This window comes from Mustela nigripes, chromosome 5 (assembly GCF_022355385.1).
Source record: "Mustela nigripes isolate SB6536 chromosome 5, MUSNIG.SB6536, whole genome shotgun sequence".
Lineage (NCBI taxonomy): Eukaryota > Metazoa > Chordata > Mammalia > Carnivora > Mustelidae > Mustela > Mustela nigripes.
Genome location: NC_081561.1, coordinates 66,789,336 through 66,795,828, shown reverse-complemented (window position 1 = coordinate 66,795,828; position 6,493 = coordinate 66,789,336). Strand labels below are relative to the sequence as shown.

At 41.1% G+C, this 6,493-nt stretch overlaps 1 protein-coding gene across 1 annotated transcript in view; it reads left to right on the top strand.

Annotated features, from left to right (window-relative positions):
* Positions 1 to 1,376: 1,376 nt before the first annotated feature.
* KCTD20 (potassium channel tetramerization domain containing 20) overlaps positions 1,377 to 6,493 on the top strand; it is a 32,800-nt gene continuing 27,683 nt past the window's right edge. Inside the window, exon 1 of the mRNA XM_059400590.1 lies at positions 1,377 to 1,470. The gene's annotated coding sequence lies outside the window, so the exon portion shown is untranslated. The remainder of the gene's footprint in view (positions 1,471 to 6,493) is intronic.

Below are 6,493 nucleotides of genomic sequence, written 5' to 3'. Positions count from 1 at the left end.
CCTGCTTGTGGTTCCCCCCCACACAAAAAAAATAAATTCTTAAGAAAACAAAAACAAAAAACAACCTATCCTGTAGGAATATCAAAAAGGTTTTCTTCCTTTCCTTCTTTTCTGCTCTCGGGCATAATATTGTATTTTATAGAAATGGAAATAAAGGCATTAGTTTGAACAATCCTCTACTTTACTTTGTTAAGTTTGGATCCTAAGATCCTGGAAGAACTCTACAGTCAAATTATAATGAAAAAATTGTATAGCTTCAGCTTTTAAAATTAAAGGTTTTGACCCTGATAATGCAGTTTTGCCATACACACTATAGCAATCTCCTAGAATGAGAGTCAAAACAATTTTCTCATATTCCTACCACTTCAACTCTAATCCTAATCTTTGGCCTCAAATTAGTTTCTAGAGACTTTTGTAACCAACAACAACAAAAAAAAGTTGACTCAGCATTTAAGAGATCATGCTATTAATTTACGTAGTTTTCAACATTATTTTAAAGTTTTTTTATTTATGAGAGAGTGAGGGAGGAGTAAAGGGAAGACAAGTAGCCTTCCCCCTCAGCGGGGACCGCTACTCCAGCTCTGTCCCAAGAGTGAGATCACAACCTGAGCAGAAACTGAGTCCGATGCTTAACCCACTGAGCCACCCAGCTGCCCCAGTTTTCAGCAATTTTAAAATAAAACTGTTTGCATAGTATGTATAACTTACTTTTAAAAATACAAAAATCCCTAGAAATCAGGACAATAAAGACTGATATTATTTCCTTCATTTATGTTTTCAGCCCTCAAATTATAGGACATTGGCCATAGGTTAATATTTTTTGAGTATTGAAATATTTTACTCGTAACAGCCAATTTTCCAATAATTTGCTTTCGGTTGATTTAAAATTTGCAATTCAACTTTGTTTGCTATATATACCATGTGGTTTCATTAATTCAAAGTTTGAGAAAAGTGAGGATTTTTTTTTCTTCTTTGGTCAGGGACTCCGTCATTCTTACTACATACCCTCTGCCCCAAATGCGTGAAGACAAGGAGGCTCCACAATGTCATTTAAGCATTAGCTGTCCTGGGGCTGCGCAAGATTATTTTACAACTCCCGTAGCTTCTAACGTTCTGTTTTATACCTTTAATAATTGAAAAGGGGGCATCCGCAGCTGGGAAACCAAATCCACCCTCGCAGTGCAGGTGCCAGCCAGTTGTCCATCAGGAGCCGTGGGCGTGGAGGGAAAGACAGAGGTTACCTACCAACGGCCGCCCCAGGCGACGGGCCCGGAGCCTGGCCTTCCCGGCGTGCCCCGCGCTCCGAGGGGACTTTTAATGTGAAGCTCCGGGTGACTCAGCCGCGTGGCCGCGCCGGCCAGGGCGGGGGGCGCGCGCCGCTGCGGCACGGCGGCTTCTCGGGGCGCCGTGTGCGCGCGCCTCCCGGGCGGGTTCGGGCCCCGAGCGCGAGAGCGCGGCGGGGAGCGTCAGGTAAGTGTGGCTCGGGGCCGGTAGGGCGAGTGTGGCGGCGGACAGGGCCCGGGCTTTGCCTTTGTGTCGGGGGGCTTGAGGGCATGGGGGGGGGGCCGTCTCCTCAGGCTGCCGCTGGGGCGGGTGCCCGCCAGATCAGGCCGCGGGACTGAAATCATCGCGAGGAAAAATGTCCGCAAGTGGGTTTCGGCGGCCCGTTTTCGTGTTGAGGATAAAGTCTTACAATCCGCGAAAGGGGGGTCGCCTTATATGGAAATCGTAAACGCAGTCGCGGGGATAGCGAAAGAGTAACTTGACTGTTTTCCGCAGGCCTGGGGTGTTTTCATCCCGCCAGCAGGGCGAGGACGGTAGCGCCGAGTGTTTCTTGATAACGCATTTGCAGACGCGGTTTTTTCCTGGCAGCTAATGGGACTCATTAAAAATCAGGTAGTTGGTGGGACTTCCTGTCAAACTCTGTCTAGAGCGGAGAGTGCGTCTTGCTCACTCCCCACCCCTCCTTCAGAGTCTTCCTTCTCTGCCACCCCCAAATTACTGGCTTTCATTAGAAGTTCCGAGTGCAGATGAGCCAGCTCGGGCAGAGCCTTAACCGGGGATCTTCTTTTCTTTTGCGTGAAATCCTACTTTTTATAGCAGGCAGTGACTTCAGGTTTACAAGCCTGGTTCTGCACTATCAACACACACACACAACCAAAACAAAAAGAAAACTCCAACCCCCAAACAAAAACCTCTTATATTTTGGAGTTTGTGATTCTTTCTGAAAATATCTGGGTTGGGCCGGTTTATTTTTAAATAAACCAGTGAAGCCAGTGAACAAACAAACATGATATACAAGGCCGTGGAGGAACTCTTTAACCAGTTCATGAAAATGCATTTTCCAGGCCCTTTCATTGTGCCCCTGTGAACTGTTAGAGGACTAGTTGCAGGTTTTACCTGAGAAATTGAGGATTTTTTTTTTAATGGTCCCCAAAGCAAAGTAGCCTAGTCATATGTAATGAATCCAGAGTCAAAAGAACCTCACCTTAGTTCCCTATCCCCATCCCTACCCCATCCCCACCTCTCATCCCCCACCCCCATTCTAGGACAGTAGTTCTCAAATGTAAATTTGCTCCTTAAAAATGCAAGTACCACTCCCAGAAATTTGATGCTAGAGATCTGTGATGAGTCCCTGAAACTGCGTCTTAAGCAGGCACCCCCATCCTTAGTGTGGTATACCATACTTTGAGAAACACCATCATAAGGTTGGCCTGGGAATCTTGAGAACTGCCCACCTCCCTCATCCCTTTGTTAATTTACTCTCCCCTCCCTTCCAATCAGTCACAAGCCAAGAAACCAGCCTCACCAGAGGGAAACTTAAGCTAGTGCTTTCTTGGACTCTGACACCAAAGTAGGAAATAACTTTCATACATATTCTGATATTGCCTTGATGGGTTAGAGATAGCCTGTGCCTACTAATCTGTACTTGTTCTTTCTGGGGCTGCTTCTAGCATCCTCATAATTTAAGCAGTGCCATCAGGTCACATCTTGGCATCCCATCTGACTCAGTCCCAGTCTTCCCTTTAAAACCAGGACATCCAATGGCATGTAATTTCACTTGAGTCCTCAGATTTCATGGTTCCTAGCAGTACTGGTAGCATTTATGAGAGCTTTCAGTTCAGGTGAACTCTAATTCAGTCATTAAATACCCCTGTAATGCCTATTTTGTGCAAAGCCTGTAGGGGGCCGCTTTAGCAACAACATTGCAAAGATGGCACAGAGTTGCATTGCTCCCTTGAGCTGGAAATGAGGACTGTGTAACCTCTACTGCTGAAAGCTTTTTCTCTTTCTTAGTTCCTCTTAAATAGATATGTAGGCATGAGGTTAGAGTTAGGCTGTTTGACTTCTGTTTTTGACATCTTTTTTGTCTCATATCTCTTATTAACCTTCTTCTAATTGGTTCACAATTTCCTTCTATAACTCCAGACTTCCTGATTATTGTGTCCTCCTGCCCTTGAGTTGAACATGCCTGCCCCTGTTTGGCTAACTGTAGTAAAAAGTTTAGGAAAGTTGTTGGAATGCTGAATGACTTCTAGCGGGAAGACCCGGAATCATGGAAATATGAAGCTTAGAGATACAAGGAAAGCTATTACAAATTTATTTAGTGCAGTCCTCTCATCTTTCAGATAAAGAGATGAGATGGCAGAGGTGAGGACCCCTGGCTCCTAGCCCAGTGTTCTTCCTGCTAAATCTTCTCAAGAAAGATGCTTCTAAAATGGAAAAGGTCGAAAGAAATTCTGTTATAAGTAGAAGAAGATGGAGAGATTTCCACATGACTACAAAAGCAGTATTTTCTGGAAAAATGGAGATTGAAGGAGAATGTGATGTAACCATATATATCCTGGAGTAAAGTCCTAAGGACTCTGAAGCTTGAAATAAGTAGTAGAAGTTCAAATAAGAGCAAACAGATAGTTACCTTGTAATCCTGAGAGACATTACAAACTTAATATTTTTTTAAGAATTCAGTAAAGGTTAAGATAAGTATATTGGTGAATTTTTATTAAATATTAGATGTTTGAGCAACGTCCAGAATGTTTTAAAGTTGTAACCATACTTATCATTATAGAAGTTATTAGATATTCTATGGGAGACCATATAAAACTGATCTAACTACTAATCTGATTTAATATGTTTTCTTAGGGGAAATAAGATTAATGACATGCATTTCTGGAATGTAGGAAGGAAATAAGTATGGATAAAAAAAAGTTTTTAATAATTTATTTTCTTTTGAGAGGGGGAGAGAGAGTGAGTGCATGCACTGCATACACACATGTGGGGGAGGGGCAAAGGGTGAGGGAGAGCAAGAATCCCAAGCAGGCTGTATGCCCAGTGCAGAGGCCTATGTAGGGCTCAGTCCCTTGACCTTGAGATCATAACCTAAGCCAAAACCAAGAGTTGGACACTTAACCAACTGAGCCACCAAGGTGTCTCAGGAGAACCTTTTGATATTTTTGTTTGGAGTCCTCAAATTAAACATTGTTGGATTCTCCTATTCTCCTTGTATATTCATGAAAGTAGATTAGAAGGGTAAGGGCTTAATAGTTAGACATTATGTGCCAGACACTGTACTAAATGCTTTTACATCCATTGGCTTATTTACCTCCATTACAGAGCTGAGAATCTAAGATATAAATAGCTTAAGTTTGCCCAAAGTCATACCCCTAATAAGTGGCAGAACCACTGTTCAAACTTAAATCTGCCTGCCTCCAAAGCCATTAAGATTTATGCTCAATAGTGCCCTCATTACACTTCATTGGGTGGCAATTCAGAATGTGGGCATTGAAGTCAGTCTTTCCTGGGTTCAAATCCTAGTTCCTTTATTTATTAACTTCGATAAAGTACTCATCAGTTTCTAGGTCTCTGAAATAGAAATTGTCACAGTTACGATCTCAGAGGGTTATTAGGGTCTAGTTAATTCATGTAAAGTACTTAGAACTGCCTGACACAGTAAATTCTCAGGAAATGTTGGCTTTTTTTTTTTTTAAGATATTCTTTTCTTTAGGGAGCCTGCTTCCCTCTCTCTCTCTCTCTGCCTGCCTCTCCATCTACTTGTGATTTCTCTCTGTCAAATAAATAAATAAAATCTTTAAAAAAAAAAAAAAAAAAAAAGATATTCTTTTCTTTAGATTCAGATTATTCTTCCTACTGTTAAAATACTAAGACTTTATGATAAAAATAGATATAAACTTTATCTCTGTTCTTACTAAAATGGGGAGCCTTATGAATATTTTGGAAAATACTGGGGTATAGTGCAAAGATCTGGGACTGGGACTAGAGGGTTTGGTTTTTATTTGTTTCATAGAAAAGTTTGTAAGGATCAGATAAAGTAACAAATACAAATGAAATTAAAATAGTATTTTATATTTGTATAGCATATACAGTTATTAAAATTAGAGGAAAGTTACAGTAAGTTATTGACAAGATTATTAAAGTTTGACCTCCGTAAAATAGCTATTGATTTACAGTTCTATAGGAAGATCACAGTCTATACATAAAACTATGTAAGATTCCTTCTATGTGTTTGTCCTAAATCTCTTTTGGTGGCAGAACCTGAAATTTAATTTTCGCAGTTGTATCTGTATATCATTTTGCTAGGGCTGCCATAAAAAAGTATCACAGATTGGCTTAACCATCAGAAATTTATTTTCCCTACAATTCTGGAGGCTGGAGGTCTGAGATCAAGATGTTGGCGGGATTGGTTTCATCTGAGGCCTCCTTGCTTTGTAGATAGACTCCTTCTCCCTGTGTCTGTGTGCTTATTTCCTATTCTTAAAAGTCCTATTGGATTAAGACCCACCCTAATAACTTCATTTAACCTTAATTACCTCTTTAAAGTCCTTTTTTCCAAATAGTCCCATTCTGAGGATTTAGAGTTGAAACCTCAACATATAAAGATAAAGTTTAGCTCATAACAATTTGTTTAGGGAATTCTTTACTTTTTATTTTTTATTTTCTGTTTAGAGAATTATATGCCAGGTAATCTGAATGTTCCATTGCCTTTATTGTTGAGTGCCCTATACCCTGGGTCTCAAGCAGCATCATCCTTTATCTCTGTGCCTGCCTGCCTATCCTAACTTCCACCTCTTACTTAGAACCATGCTTGCTGTCAAGTACCCTAAGAAACACATCATGCCTCTGCATTAAGTCATTGCATTTGGACTTAAAGCAAGAATCTGCTTGAGAAACTATTCCATATATTTAACCTAATAAATTACTAATTCATTTGGTAAGCATATTTCTTAATTTTAAATCTCTTATGTAGTAATGTATTCTTTAAACTTTAAAACATTTTTTTTCTTGGGGCGCCTGGGTGGCTCAGTGGTTTAAGCCGCTGCCTTCGGCTCAGGTCATGATCTCGGGGTCTTGGGATCGAGTCCCACATCGGGCTCTCTGCTCGGCGGGGAGCCTGCTTCTCTCTCTCTCTCTCTCTCTGCCAGCCTCTCTACCTACCTGTGATCTCTCTCTGTCAAATAAATAAATAAAATCTTTA